Source organism: Giraffa tippelskirchi, chromosome 10, assembly GCF_054371585.1.
Source record: "Giraffa tippelskirchi isolate mGirTip1 chromosome 10, T2T-mGirTip1v1.2.pri, whole genome shotgun sequence".
Lineage (NCBI taxonomy): Eukaryota > Metazoa > Chordata > Mammalia > Artiodactyla > Giraffidae > Giraffa > Giraffa tippelskirchi.
Window position 1 is genome coordinate 3,780,532 of NC_137284.1, and position 15,956 is coordinate 3,796,487.

The window sequence follows — 15,956 nt, forward strand, 5'->3', positions numbered from 1 at the left end:
GTGTACCCAGGAGAGCTGGGGAAGCTGGATGGAGAAAAGGCACTGCAGGGGCCCTTGCTGGGCCCACGTGAATTTCCCAGAGCCCTTCTAACTGACCCAAACCACTGTTGTGTGGGAGTCCAGATACGAACTCATTTTTCTTGGAAAGGTCTGATAGCCAACGTGATACATAGCAATAGCTCCATTGTGTAAATACACAGAGAAAATTTTAGAATTCTAACCCCTGGAATGATGAACTATAAACCAAAAAAACGCTCAGGAGGAAAAAAATGTAAATAGGTCCTGGGGCTATTTTTAACCATCATTGTTTACCTTTTGAGGGCAGAGAAGAGCTATTGTCTAGTTAGCCAGGTTTAAAATGCACATTATTTAACGTATTATTATTAGCCGAAATATGTTAAACAGCCATTAATAGATGTTGATTCATTCTGATCGAAGCCATTTTTCTTCTTTTCATTTCTTGGCTCCCATTAAGCTGCGTTCTGATGAAACCCTTCAGCTGTGTCCAACATATGCAAAAGAGCCCGTTGGAGATCCAAACTCTTTTAAAAAAGATATTTCATCCTATCAAGTTTTAAAAGATATTTCAGTAAATACCCAAACCGGCTCATTTTTACAAAGATTGGTTTCGGCTGCTATTTTGGTAAATGTTGCCAAGCTGGGCTCCCCTGTGGCCTGGACAGGGAGCGGGTGCCCTAGAAGAAGGGGTGCCCGGGCTCCCAGCTCCTTTTCCTTCTGGGGAGCCCCACCGTCCACCCCCTGCGCAGTCAGGAAGACATTGATGTCAAAAGCAGAGTGGGGCAAGTGGACTGTCCCGGGGAGGGGGTACGCCTGCTGTCACAGCCATCATTATGGAATACAGTAATCACAGCAGCACAATGCTTGTAATTATGGAAAATGGTTTCCCTTTTCGGCAAAGCGGGGAAGGGAGGGAGGGAGAGAAGGCAGTTTGCAGCGAGGGCCAGCACTCAGGCCCTGGGCTGATTTTAAATAGGCTTTGCAGGGTGAGGCCAGGGCCCCGCTGGGGCGGGCTCAGCCCTCCCCAGACCCTATCAGACTCCATTCAAGGTCTCCACTGCCCCCAGATTCTGCTCGGGGGCGGGCCAGAGGCCAAAGCTGCCTGGACCGACAGTGTCATGGGGCCTATGGCCACCTCTCCACTGCAGATCCCTGTGTCTGTCCCCTGCAGTCACCCAGGCCCCTCCGAGAGACCGGGAGGTGCCCAGCCTGTCACATACACCCTGCCTCCACTGTCACTCATGCCTGGAACACGTCCGGGGTCACAGGACACCGGAATGCTCGCTTCTGAGAGTCTTGAGAAGTCTGTTTTAATTCCAGTCTGATTCTCTGAGCATCTCTCACTCAGGGCCTAGGGCCCCTACTCAGGGGTGGCAGGAGATGAGGGTGCAAGGGCTGTCCCCCACCCCCCAAGCACGGGGTACAGTCTGAGGAGATAAGCAAGGTGGCAGAGGCGTTAAGCCCTGGTCCTCAGAGGGAGGGAGAGGGGCCCAGCCAGCCATGGACAGATTGCTTCTTGGCCCCTCAGTGTGCGTATCGGTGAAAAGGGCCTTGGCAGGAGCTGCCTCTCGAGGGTTTGGGGAAGCTGGAGAGAGACACTTCCAGCCCAGAACCTGGCGCGTCCCAAGCCCTGGATTAGAGGGTGGTATTTGTGTCCCCAGATGAGCGGGAAGGGCCACGTAGCCGGCGCTTTACGGCAGGGGAGGCGGCTCCTAGGGGGCATCTCAGAGCCGCAGTGGTCCCTGATGTGGGAGCCAACTGGGGTGGGCGGGTTTCTAGGGGTTAAGGGTGGCTTTAGGGGAGAGGCTGGGAAAAGGAACAGAAGTGAGGGAACAGGGTGGCCTGGCAGGTGATGGGGTCAGGGGAGGGAGGAATCTGAAGGCAGAACCCTGCGGACTGTGGGCTCAGGCAGCTGCCCTGAATTGAACAAGCAAGTCCTTTTATGGGGGGGGGGGGGAAGGTAGTATCTGGTGCATTTCACATAATATAAGATCAGCCATTTTAAAGTCCAGTTCAGTGGCGTTTGGTACTTTCCTGGCATCATAAAATCATCACCCCGTTGCCACAATGTAGTTCGAGAACACGTTCATCGCTCTGAGTACAGCCAGCACCCTGGAGGGGTCAGCGCCCCTCTCCCAGCCCCCGGTAACCGTCAACTCGTCAACTCGCTTTTTCTCCCTTGCGGATTGATCGATGACACTTCACATCAGCGGAATCATACCATATGTGGTCTTTTGTGTCCCATCCCTTTCACGGTGGTTTTCTTTTCTCATAATTTTCTTTTTTTTCAAAATCCATGGTGCTTTTGAGGCTCATCCACGTCACAGCACATTTCAGAACGTCATTTCTTTTTGTGATAGAATGATATTCCACGGTCTGCCTAGGTCGCATTTGTTTATCTGTTCATCCATTGATGGACCTTTGGGCTGTTTCCAAGGAGCCTTTTGAAAGGGCTTGAGGGGGAGAACTTCCCTGGTGGTCGAGCGGTTTAGAATTTGCCTTCTAATGCAGGGGACGTGGGTTTGATCCCTGGTTGGGGGGACTAAGATCCCACATTCTCTGGGGCGACTAAGCCCAAGCCCTACAACTGCTGAGAAGCCCCTTCGCTACAATGAGTGCTGCAGCAGACAGAAATAAACAAACAAATTAATAAAAGGAAAAGGAACTGAAGTGTCTCACTAAAGTGCCTGCAAGGACTGAGGGGGTCACAAGATGGCCCAAGGCCCCAGGCAAGGCTGAGCAGAGAGGTCAGTGGATGAGAGGAGGGGGGAGCAGTGGGAGGGGGAGGGGGAGGGTGTGGGGGAGGGTGTGGGGGAGGGGAGCGGAAGGAGGAGGAGGAGGACCAGAGAGAGGACGGTGAGCTGGGAGGAGCCAGCCCAGCCTTCTGGGAAGCTGGGGACTGGAGGCAGCTGCTTGCTGCTGATATCAGGCGCTCCTGACTGTTGGTGTCAGGAGTCCAGCATGCAGTCGCTGGAGTGAGCCTGGGCCCCCGCATGGACTCAGAGGACCTATGGCTGAAGCGGGTCTGTGTCCGAGGCCTTAACCCGGGCAGGGGCCTGCCGACAGAGGCAGCCACCTGCCTGGTGCTTCCCCTTGGATGTCTGTTTATTTAACAAGCGCTTACATAGCACTTACTGTGTGCCAGGCTCTGTTCCAAGCACTTCATAATTATTAGTTCTGTGCAGTCCATTCTATCATCATCCCCACTTTACAGTCCAGGAAACTGAGGCTCAGAGAGGAACAGTCTCTTGCCTGAGGTCACAGAACGGTAAGAGCTGGAACTCAAATTCTTCCTTCTTAGAGGCTTATCAAATGTATTTTTAAAGAACTCGATACTACGATTGGAGATGGAAAATCAGAATCACCAGCCATGAACAAAAGGTGACAGTTTAATAAAGGACAATAAAAGTACAACCATGTTCAGGTCTACCTGGGTTCTATGCCCTGGGGACCCTGAGCCTGACATGGTGCCAATTCCCGGGAGACCACTTGGTAAAGAGGGCATGGAGCTCCAGGCACCAGATTGAGATCTCCCTGACACGCCCCCAATACCTGCAAGGGGAATGAAAACCACGCTGCATTCTCCCCAAGTCTGTGACCCCCTCCTCCCATCACCTGAGACTGGTTCCCTTGGCACCCAGGCAGGTCTGCAGAGCACTTGTGGCCTGGGGGGCTGCATTTGGGAAAATATCAGAAATAACACTGGTGGCTTGCGGGCATTACACAGGCTTTGTGAGCCCACACTGTGGCCCTCCACCCACTGGCCATCTTCCCCCTCAGATGCAGGAAAGTAGCCTTGGCCTCAGAGATTTCAGGCAACACAAGTTGCTGGAATTAAATATTTGCTCATAGTCAAAGCTATAGTCTTTTCAGTGGTCATGTATCGGTGTGAGAGCTGGACCATGAAGAAGGCTGAGTGCCAAAGAATTGATGCTTCCGAACTGTGGTGCTGGAGAAGACTCTTGAGAGTCCCTCGGATAGCAAGGAGATCAAACCGGTCGATACTAAAGGAAATCAATCCTGAATATTCATTGGAAGGACTGCTGCTGAAGTTGATTCGGCAATCCTTTGGCCACTTGATGTGAAGAACCAACTCATTGGAAAAGACCCTGATGCTGGGAAAGATTGGGGGCAGGAGGAGAAGGGGGCAACAGAGGATGAGATGGTTGGATGGCGTCATCGACTCAATGGACATGAGTTTGAGCAAGCTCTGGGTGGTGGTGAAGGTCAGGGAAAACTGGCGTCCTGCAGTCCATGGGTTCGCAAAGAATCAGACACAACTTAGTGACTAGACAACAACAGCTATCTTTACCCGTGTGACCTCAAGTAAATGATGTCTGAGTTATGCTTCCTACTCATAGCTAAGGAAGCTGACTCCTAGAGGGGACCAAGACTTGCCCAAGTCCACACAGCTAGTAAGTGGCAGAACTGGGAGACATATCCAGCTCCAGTGGGTTCCAGAAATTTCTAGTCAACTCCAGAACTCTTTCTAATGCACCATACCAAAATCCCATTTGTTTCTCTAGAATTGAAATTTGCGTGGATGGACCCGCCACACTCCTTGCAACACATTATTATGGGTCAAGAAGGCCAGGGAAACAACAGAGAGAACCCATAATCAGCCCTTTATATTTCCTACATCCAGAGTTCATGCTGGGGCCTCCTTGGCCTCTCCTCAACCTTAGTCTATTTGTTTATTTGCAGAATGAAGTTGGTGAAGGGCCTGAGGGAGGACACTCGTCTAGTGATCTTCCAGGTATGATTAACATCTTGTGGCCTGTTTACCCTTAAAGGCTGCCCATATTGTTTTAGTTTGGGGAATTAAAGGGACTCTAATTAATGGTGCAAATATTTACGATCGATGCCCCATCAAAGAAAACAGCTTTTTTTTTTTTTTTTCAGAGTAAAGAGTATCGATGCCAAGGCTCTTGGCTATAAACCAGAGGTGGGGGGGTAGGTGATGGTAGCGAGATGACAGGCTCCAGATGGTTTCAGAGCTATCTGAGGATGGTAGATGTATCTGTAATTCAACACACCTGGTGCTTTCTAGACCCGCAAGGCCCAAGGACTATCCAGTGAGTCCACAGTCAAGTGAAGGAGGAAATGGCATCCCATTGCGCTAGTCTTGCCTGGAGAATCCCATGGACAGAGGAACCTGGTGGGCTACGGTCCATGTGGTCGCAAAGAGTCGCATAGGACTGAGTGACTAGCACGCACGTGTGCGCGCGCACACACACACACACACACACACACACCCCAGTTGAGACATCAAGCTTTTACTCAGGAGTCCAGGGTAAAACGGTCTCCAGAGAAGGATCGCTTCCCATAGAGTTTAGTTTAAAAATAAAACAATCAAGAAGGCATCTGTCACTTCCCAGGGGATCTGTTTCTTAAGGCTCAGCTGTTTTCAGGTACTTGGCCTGCGAAAGCATAAACTCCACCATCTGATCATCGGTACTTGTGGGCAAGATGGCGCTTCCGATGGCTGGAGGACCGGTGCCCCCAGAACCACAGGGCAACCCCGGTGTTGCTCAGGGTCTTCTGCACAAGGGGACAGATGTGTCCCAAAGGCCAGCCCCTTCTTCAGAGTTGTCTGGGAGATGATTCCCAGACAAAGAAAACATCAGAGGCACTGCCCCTGCGGACACCAGCCACCTCCTCCCAGAGCAGAGACTCCTTGAGGCCCCTGGGGGGATTTTCTTCCCCCCTTTCAGCCACATATGCAAACGACAGCCACTCAGAGAGAGGACTGTTCACAGACCCTCAAGATAATGCTTTCCCAGACTTGGGAGGGAATCTGAGAAGGAAAAGTGAAACTCTGACCCCAGCTATCTCCAAAGGGCTGAGGGCCTTGACGACACTCCGCCCACGATACCCTGGCGACCGCACACAGGGCTGGTCATCCGGGGGCCAGGCCTTCGGGGAGCTGGCCTCCTTTGTCCTTGAAAAGCGGAGTAAGTCGTGTCCCCAGGCCGCCCTCATGCTCCCTGTTATGAAACATTTGATTTAAAAATCAACCGAGGTCAGCCTTTGAGACTTGGGGCCGTGCTGGCTGGAAGGAGAGCGTCAGACGGAGGCCTGGCCTGCTGGTGGGGCCCACCGTGCAGGCTGCTGGGCTAGGCTGCGTCCCACTTTTTTTTTAATTTGTTTGGCTCTGCCAGGTCCCAGTTGCAGCACTCAGAATCCTTTCTCGTGGCTGCAGCATGAGGGATCTTTAGCTGTGGCACGTGGGCTCTAACTTCCCTGACCAGGGATCAAACGCAGGCCCCTCCGCATTGGGAGCGTGGAGTCCCAGCCCCTGGACCACCAGGGAAGTCCCTGTGTCCCCTTTGAAAAGGCAGCCCTGCCGCCCACCCTGCTCCCACTGCAGCTGTCAGGGTGCACAGGTGGCCTTGCTGGTGAGGGGCAGGCCTGGCCCTCAGGGCCCTGCATGGTGAGTGGGGCGCTGGGGGCAGGACAAGCCCTCCGAAGGCCACAGTGCAGGGTCTGGAACAACATCCAGCTGTTGGCAGCATGTTGACCAGTTCTGCGGGCTTTCATCATGGCAGCTGGAGCATTTGGGGATGGAAGGACATCATCTAGCCGTTTCCATGCACATGGGCGGGACCCTCGAGTCATCACCTGTGCCAGGGCTGGTGAGACAGGTCAGGAAGAAGTACCCAGAGCTGTGTTCCGGCCCCTTGTATTAATTTCAGTCTAAAGAATGTAGGACCATTTTGGGCGACTGTAGTGGCTGTTTTCACTCTGGGCAACATGTCCTCTAGTGGTCAGAAAAGTGCAGTGTGGCTGAGCGCAGCGGGCATAGGTCCCAGCCGCACACCCTCTGGAGCATTCTCAGACTCTGCCTGGGTATCTGCTCTGTGGTTTGGGGTAACAGGGACACCAACGTGCCTATCTTCGAGGGTGGGGGCAAGGATAAGGGAATCCATGTAGGAAGCACCTGGCCCAGCACCTTCTAAGCCCTTGATATGAAATTGCTGTGATATGTATTAATACCATTTAGGGCCTGGCAGCAAACACCCAGCTCCTTCCAGTGAGACATGGAGCTTTGCTTAAACAACAGGATTCACTGTCTCCAGTCCTGGAGGCTGGAATCCAAGACCCAGGTGTGGGCAGGGCTGGTCCTCCTGAGGTCTCCCTCCTGGGCGTGTAGACGGCCGTCTCCTCCCCGTGTCCTCACAGGGTCGTCCCTCTGTGTGTGTCCGTGTCCTGATCTCTTCTTATAAGGACACCAGTCCTGTGGGATTAGGGCCCGCCCTAGTGATCCCATTTTACCTTATTTATTTCTTTAAAGGCCCCGTCTCCAAATACAGCCGCATTCAGAGGGGCTGGGCCTTAGGGTATCCATTTATGAATTTGGAGGCGGGCAGACACAGATCAGCCCAAAACAAGTTTAATGCAAGAACAGTTTGCAGAGGCGTGGTCAGGTTAGAGGAAATCATAAGGGCTGGAGAGGCCCTTGGATGCTGGCAGCATGCAGATTCCCAGAGATGAGAGATCGGGTGGCGCCCGGCCTTGGGGTTCGGGCTGGAGGGACGGGCTGCCCCTGGGCGCCATGGCCTCAGCAGTGGGCCCAGCCTGGCGGGAGTGGCCGGGAGAACAGACATCAGTGTTCCTCTCCTGTTCTCTGGTCCCAGTGGCCTGCCGTGTCCAGAATCCAGAGGGTGACAGGGGCAAGTGGACACAGTGTACTGGCCCCTGCCGTCTTCTCTGGACACGAAGCAGAGCAGGGCAGCGAGGGAGGCGGGCGGACAGAGGTTCACACCGCACCCTGTACAAGCGCTTTGACCCCAACCACGTGGACAGCTTAACAAACCAAACAAAGCAGAATGAAGTAAAACAAACAATCCGGTCAGCGGCTCCGTCCCTGCCAGCCAGTAGGTTTGGAGTGAACTGTCTAAAACTCAAGTCAGCCCACCTGGTAGACAACTCCAGCTTCGTACTGGCCTGGGGGGTGATTTTGGTTCTGGGACCCTTCAGGCTGTTTGGGGCAGTTGGTCCTGGAGAGCAGGGGGGTGGGGGGGTCCAGAGGCAGCACCCTAAAGCTGTCGAGTTCTTGATAAATTCCGTAAAGGTGCTTTTGCAACTGCCAAGAACCAAAGGATCCCCAAGCATCCATAAGCCTCTGTGATAAAGGAGCCCAAATTGCCCCTGAACAAGGGTCCTGGGCCACCCTTGGGTCTGCTCAATTTCCCCACCCCTTCGCTCAGGGGCTTCCTTGACACAGAAAGGCACCAGCCCCTCACTCCTGGCTTTTCAGGCAGTTAGAGCTTGTGGTTCTCAGTGGACCCCCTGGGAGGCGGTCCTGGGGGACTCCTCAGAGAGGATGCGGTGGTTTTGGTCATTTGTGGGAGGGGCTGCCCAGCACCCAGCCTCCCTTCCTGTTGGGAGATCTTCTGGGTGTGGTGTTGATGGATAAAAAGCCACCCCTATGGAAGCGGGTGGGAAGTCCTCCGGGTCTGTCTCCCTGGCAACTGGGCCAAGCTCAGGTGACCCAGGCTCTGCCAATCAGACGTGCTCGTGTGCGGTCTGGCCTCTGGACCAGTGAGGCAGGGTTAGGATTCTCTCAGAAGGCTGTGGCGCCGCCGTCCGGGGGTTGTGGCAGCCGTGTGCAGGGGCAGGGCGTCCTGGCGGCAGGGGCAGGGGCTGAGGCAAGACGCTGGCCTTTCCCACGCGTGGCCACCCAGGAGGTCCTCACTCTGTCCCCACAGGGCCTTGCAGCAGGCTTTCTCCCAGATGGTGAACTAGACTCGGCCTCTGTTGCTTGCAGCTGGGAATCCTGACCCACGGAAACTGGAGCTTTCACTCATGCCCAGAGGCAGCTCATCTTGAGGTCTCTCGAGAAGGCGTTTAGGGTTCTGCCACCCACAGGTGGTCCCACATTCCTCAATCCAGGCTTTGGGGCCAAGAGCACAGGGCCAGGGCAGCGGGGTTCCCATTTGCTAAGAGACTGCTGACTCTCACCTTCCTGCCTTTTGCCAGCACAGTGATCTTGGGCATAAGCCTTCTCCTTCTGGGCTTCAGTTTCCTCATCTGTGAAATGGGATCCATCAGCATCATCATGGAACAAGTCATCCAGAGCCCGGAAAGCCAGTGTCTTGCTCACAGCCGCCATTCAGTAAGCGCTGAATGGTACTTTTAATTGTACTTCCAGAACCTTATTTTCCCTGTGCTTCATTTTCCTTTGCAAACTTTCAAATTATCTTATTTCTGAGATATTTAAAAGATCTTGGTAAGCTACCTTAAAGTCCTTTTGGGACAAGATGGAATCTTAAAAGCTTATGCTCAGGGTAGACCACGTGCCCTGACAGAGCACGAGAAGACTCTATACCAGCCGAGGAGAGCCATGCCCCACCACTGCTAGAGTGGAGGATTAAAAGCATTTTCATCTTCAAGATGTTCATCATCACTAATTATTAGAGAAGTGCAAATCAATACTATAATGAGGTACCACCTCACACCGGTCAGAATGGCCATCATCAATAAGTCTACAAATAACAAATCCTGGAGGGAGTGTGGAGAGAAGGGAACCCTTCAACACTCTTGGTGGAAATGTACGTTGGTGCAGCCATTATGGAAGACACTAAAAAACTAAAAACAGAAAAATCTAAAAACAGAAAAAAGCTAAAAAATAAAGTTGCCATTTGAGCCAGCCATCCCACTCTTGGGCATGTGTCCAGACAGAATTCTAATTGAAAAAGATACATATACTTCTATGTTCATAGCAGTGGTCTTCACAATTGCCAAGGCACGGAAACAATCTAAATGTCCATCGACAGATGAATGGATAAAGAAGATGTGGTATGTATATATACAATGGAATACTACTGAGCCATGAAGAAGAATGAAATAATGCCATTTTGCAACAACATGGATGGACCTAGAGATTGTCATACTAAGTGAAGTAAGCCAAAGAGAAAGAGAAATACCATATGATATCACTTACACGTAGAATCTAGAATACAACACAGATGAACTTATCTATGAGATAGAAACAGACCCACAGACATAGAGAACAGACCTGTGATTGCCAAGGATGAAGAGGGGGAGATGGATTGGGAGTCTGGGATTAGCAGAGGCAAACCATTATATAGGATGGATGAGCAACAAGGTCCTACTGTGTAGCACAGGGAACTATATTTAATATTCTGTGATTAACCATAATGGAAAAGAATATGAAAAAGAATGTATGTATAACCAAATCACTTTGCTGCAGGCAGAAATTAACACAACATTGTAAATCAACTATACTTTTGTAAAATAAATTTAAAAATAGATACCCCCCCAAAACTATTTTCATCTTTAGTAAAGTCTCTCTCTAAGGACTAACAGAAAAATATTTAGAAAAGGGGATGACGTGGGGTGATAAATATTTGTTGAGCATCTGTATTCCCCAGGCACAAGTCTAGCTGCTAAGGATAGAGGGCTTTGAGAAAGTCCTTGCTGCTATGGAATCTCACTCGTATGCAGGAGAGAGAGAATAAACAAATGATGCTGTGCTGGAGAGGGAGGGGGTTTGACGAAAAATGAAGTGGGGGGAGAGAAGTGAGAATGACAAGATGCCGTAGGCAGGGGACAGGCAAGGGGTGTTTGCATGAGGCCTGAGTGAAGAGGGGAGAACTGTGCAGGTATCTGAGGAAGAATATTCTGGAGAAGAGGGCAACAGAGGATGAGATGGTTGGATGGTATCGCCAATTCAGTGGACATGAACTTGGACAAACTCCGAGAGATGGTGAGGATCAGGAAGGCCTGGCGTGCTGCAGCCCATGGGGTTGCAAAGAGTTGGACATGACTTGGCGACTGAACAACAATAACAACAATTCGGGGCCCAGGGAACAGCCATGCAAAGGCCCCGTGGGCGGCTCGCTTTACTCTCACAACTGGCCTGACTCTCAGGAGTGCTGATGAAGAATAAGGACATGGAATCCTCCTGCATTTATGAACCACGTCCTCAGGCATACTGCAGCTAAGTGTTGATACTGTGTATTTACACGGAAATATCTGATCACAATACAGCGTGAAGGTGAGAGGAAAATCCAGTGGGCACACGAACTGTCATACAGCTTCAGGATGAAGACACGTGTGATGTGTGGTTGTAAAATGACAGCATTTTACAGTTTCCAAAGCAGAGAGAAACACAAGTGTGTGTGTTCCTACCCAGGAAATGAGGCACTTCAGTTGTTTGCGAAGCTTGTCTCATAATTGATTCAGTGCCTGCTGCCCGTGCATTTGGAATAACACTCATATTTTGCCAGGACTGGAAAATATGTGTCCAAATGTCTATGTACTCACTTAAAGAAAAGCCTAGGCGTGCTCACTCACTCCACGTTGGAGACCGAGATAAGCTGGCATCTCCAAACACAGCCTATCAGTCAAATATTCCAGCATTTCTCTGAATTCGCCCTCACTTTTGCTTCAAACAGTGTCACTTATCCAAAGCAGAGGCCATGTGGGACCAGCTATCCCATTTTGCAGATGAGAGATCAAGGCTCAGAGTGAGAGAAGACATCCAGGTCCCTTGCCAGCTGACGGCCTGTCACTAGGACTAGGGATTCATCCTGAACCTCATCACAGACTCCCAGTTGTCTCCCAATATTTATTCCTAGCCTTTTTCTCAGTAAGAGAATTCCTAGTTTTTTAACTGGCATGTGTTTACCCAGAAAAAAAGATGGCATGGCTAGGCTTCTCTTACAGCTTGGTATGACCAATGGGGATGAGTCAAAGTGTGTGGGTAACTTTCATGGAAGGAAAGTACCCTTCTCTGCCATTTCTCTTTTCTGTACTGGAATGCAGATTTGATGGCTTGAGCTCAGGCAGTCATTTTGGGCCACGAGGAGGATGCCTTTGCTAAGCATGGCAGAGTGGTCTGAGAGAGGGACCCTGGGTCTCTGATGAGTTTATGAAGCCCCCTACCAACCCTTGTGGACTTCTCTTATAGGAGAGTCACTTTTTAGAGATAACACTTTTTGTTTTTTGCTGTTGAACCAACAGAGACTTTCCCTGGCTCTCCTCCCCCTGCCATGTGGCTGTTTGTGCAACTCTCTCATCATGATTGAGATGGAGAACAACCCCAAGAGAGGGGGCATGGACTGTGCGAGGTCACAGAGCTTCTCTTATATAAACACTCACTTCAGACCTGCACAGGATAATTGCTAAAGCAAATAGGCCCTGCCTCCAGAGTGGCGGCCAAGACCGTGGCCTGAAGAACATTTCCCAACAGGGTGTTCACGTGACCGCTAATCGATGAGGCTGGTGACACTTCAAAGGCCTTTGCCTCCGTGGCTGCTGTCAGCCCAGCTCTGCACCACCCTCCCCAGGGACACGCTGTAGGGCGGGTGGGGACCCGTTGGCTCTGAGAAAACGGTCCCTGGAGGGCCGGCTGCTGGGGCCGCTGGAGACAGTGATTCAACACGCTCTGGCCAGGCTTCTGCTATGAAGCATCACCTGTCCCCAGGAGCAAGAAGGTCCTTTAAGCTCTCCTTCTGTCCCTCCTCCCCTGCCTCTCTTCCTCCTTGTCTGCATTTCCTGTTGGCAGAGATTTTCTTTGAGACCCTAAGGGTACTAGAGTGCACCCCCCTTGCCATAATCACCTCTGACCTTCGGCGACTCCTCCCTCCTCACAGAGACCCCTCCTCTGATTGCTGAGGAGTGACGTCATCCATCCTGGCCACTTTCCTGCCATCGGGGTCTCAACAGAGCTCCCTAGCTGCCCTTCTCCTGACCCCACGACCCCACAGTGGCATTTCTCGACCTCTGCGCTTAGTGGAAAGAGAGACACAATTTCCCAGTAGGGGCAGATGTTCAGGGCCTCACTCTGGAGAGGAAATAGAGGCAGCAGACGAGTGTGGTTCTTCCTGGCTCCAGTATCAGACAGTGAGCCTCACCAGGGGAAATGCTGCCACTGACGTCCTGTCCTTCCAGGAGGCCTCTGCGTGGGATGTGCCCGATTCACAGACGGGGATGCTGAGAGCTGAGAGTTTGGCCCGTGCGTGCGAAGTGGCTTCAGTGATGTCCAACTTCATGTGACTGAACAGACTGGAGCCCGCCAGGCTCCTCTGTCCATGAGATTCTCCAGGCAAGGATACCGGAGTGGGCTGCCATTTCCTCCTCCAGGGGATCTTCCTGACCCAGGGATCAAACCCTGCATCTCTTATGTCTCCTGCATTGACAAGTGGGTTCTTTACCACTCGCGCCACCTGGGAAGCCCCAGGTCACACCAGCTAGGCAGTCCTGGCACTGGGATTCAGCCCTGACTCAGACCAGATCCCCTGTAGCCCTTCCCAGCCTCTCTGGGAGGAAGTCAGCACACGTGGCCCTGAAAGGGAAATGCTTGGTTTTTGGTGTCAGCTGGAGAAGCAAAGTTTCTTACTGCCAGTCACGCACCTCCACCCCTTGCCAGGGACTCTCCCCACAGCCCCCACATTAGACGGCAAGATTGTCCCTCAGCTGTCTAATATTCTATAGTGGTGCCCATTTCCACACCGCCAGTAGTTACCAAGAAAGGCTGGTGCTAACTTTGTTTATACTAGGGTGTGACAGACAGATACACGTCCAACTGTTCTCCTTTGCAGATACTCGCTTTCTAATAAAGGTCTCTGAGGACCTAGAACTTAGTGACAAAGGAATGGAGATGGAGGGATGCAGCTTCCAAAGCATGACAAGAAGTCTTCCCAGGGAACACTTTCAAATTATAGCCCTGTGCTGCCAGCAGGAAGGTAACTTAAGGCCAGGTCACAAATCCATGGGCTGTGCAGTTAGCATAGGAGTATCACTCACTAGTGGACAAGGCAGTGGCAGCCCACTCCAGTACTCTTGCCTGGAAAATCCCATGGACGGAGGAGCCTGGTAGGCTGCAGTCCACGGGGTCGCTCAGAGTCAGACATGACAGAGTGACTTCACTTTCACTTTTCACTTTCGTGCATTGGAGAAGGAAATGGCAACCCACTCCAGTGTTCTTGCCTGGAGAATCCCAGGGACGGGGGAGCCTGGTGGGCTGCCGTCTATGGGGTCGCACAGAGTCGGACACAACTGAAGCGACTTAGCAGCAGCAGCAGCATCACTCACTAGGCAGCTCCTGGACAGAAATTCTGCCCAGGAAGTGCTCCTGACGGAGTAGAGGCGCCCCCAGCAAGCCTGGAGATTTACACGCTCATCTTCTCTAGATGTAGATGGAGCAGACCACCGCATCTCAGCCCTTTCCTGAAAGGACCCAGCGGCAGCCCCTCCCTCCTGCCTTTGGTGTCGCCCATGATCTTATCTGGCCATCCCACCCTGAACACACCCGATCTTGTCTGATCTTGGAAGCTAAGCAGGGTTGGGCCTGGTTAGTACTTGGACGGGAGACCCCCTGGGAACACCGGGTGCTACAGGCTTTTGGGCTTCCCTGGTGGCTCAGGTGGTAAGGAGTCCACCTGAGATGCAGGAGACCCGGGTTCGATCCCTGGGTCGGGAAGATAGATCCCCTGAAGAAGGGAGTGGCACCCCACTCCAGTAGTCTTGTCTGGAGAATCTCATGGACAGAACAGCCTGGTGGGGTCGCAAAGACTTGGACACGACTGAGTGACTAATCTTTCTTCTTTCTCTATCAAAAGTCCCTGTATTTGCTCTGAGAATCGGCATTTCCCACAGTTACTGGAGCAGACTCCCCCCTGCTCCTCTGTGGGCATCGGGCTGGCCCCTCCCACTAGGAAGGCAGAGCGATGCCCCCACCGTGGGGGCCACCGAGGAGGAAGTGGCTCTCGGGTCAACCTCAGGGCAGGAATCTCCAAGCCCTGGTGACCTTGGCAGTGAGCTGAGGGCCCCTCTGAACATCCGATTGCTCAACTCACATTCCTCCTCCCTCTGGCTTGACTCTCAGACACTTTGAGAACAAACCAAAAATAAAAATTCATCCTTTTCCAGCTAATTCGCTCATTTTTGCAAAACCTCACCCCTTCCCCCTCTGCCCTTGCAACTTATCTCCCACAGGAGGCCAGAGAGCCATTCCTGGGGGGGTGTGTTCCAGTCTTGGCCAAGGAAGCCCTGTAGACTCTGACCTCTGACCTCCACGGGGAAGCACAGAACGGGGGCCACTGAGAACTACTTCCATGCCCTCTGTCCTACAGAAGAGGCTGCCCCAGCTCGGGTCCTGGGGCTCCCTCTGAGGGCCAGGGGGCAGTGAGTCCACCTCCTCATTCCTCATCTTTACCTCCACTCATTTACTCAAGACAGAGTGATGTCATTCATTCATTCATTCACTAATCCAAGGACGGAACGGGGTGGCCGGTCAGACGGATCCAAGACTTGGCTTCGCTAGCTGATTTCCTACACAGCAGGAAGAGGAGTCTGTCTTCAGAGAGACCCTCCACCCTCCCCAAAGCCATCTGGCTGGTCCCTGGTTGCCAGGAAGGCCTCAGAGCCCCAGCCCCACCAAGTAGGCCCTCCCTAAGGACCTCCGGAAGGACGCCAGTGGCTTGAGAGGGTGGGGTGAACCGTCCTTGGTCTTTGCCCACTGGGTGGGGCTTCGCCAGGCAGACGGAGCCCCTCCAAGCACATGAAGCCTCGGAGAGGGTCCCTCACAGCCCCGAGGCCACGAGCTGTGTGACCCACAGGCCAGCGACTTCACCTCGCCCAGCCCCAGCCTTTCCCGCTCGTGTGAAATGTCATCACGACAGCGCGTGGTGGGGACCAGGCCCGGAGGTTAGCACCCTTGACACATCTCAGCTCTAGCATTTCCCACCCTAGGGTGCTGTGGGGTGGCTGCTCCTATTAGCCCCATTTTACTGATGAGAAAACCAAGGCACAGAGGGTCAGGCGATTTGCATCGGGGCCAACCTTGTGGGCCCCTATGAAGCTCAGGGGCACGTTGGCCTGAGTGCTCAGCAGATTGGGTGCTCGGTTAACGCTTCATACCGGCGGCGCGGTGGCTCTCAGTGGGGACGCTGGGCCACATCTGGGGA

General features: G+C 52.6%; 1 pseudogene; it reads left to right on the top strand.

The window, feature by feature from the left end:
* Positions 1 to 14,271: 14,271 nt before the first annotated feature.
* LOC145524902 (5S ribosomal RNA) lies at positions 14,272 to 14,390 on the top strand (annotated as a pseudogene).
* Positions 14,391 to 15,956: the final 1,566 nt, after the last annotated feature.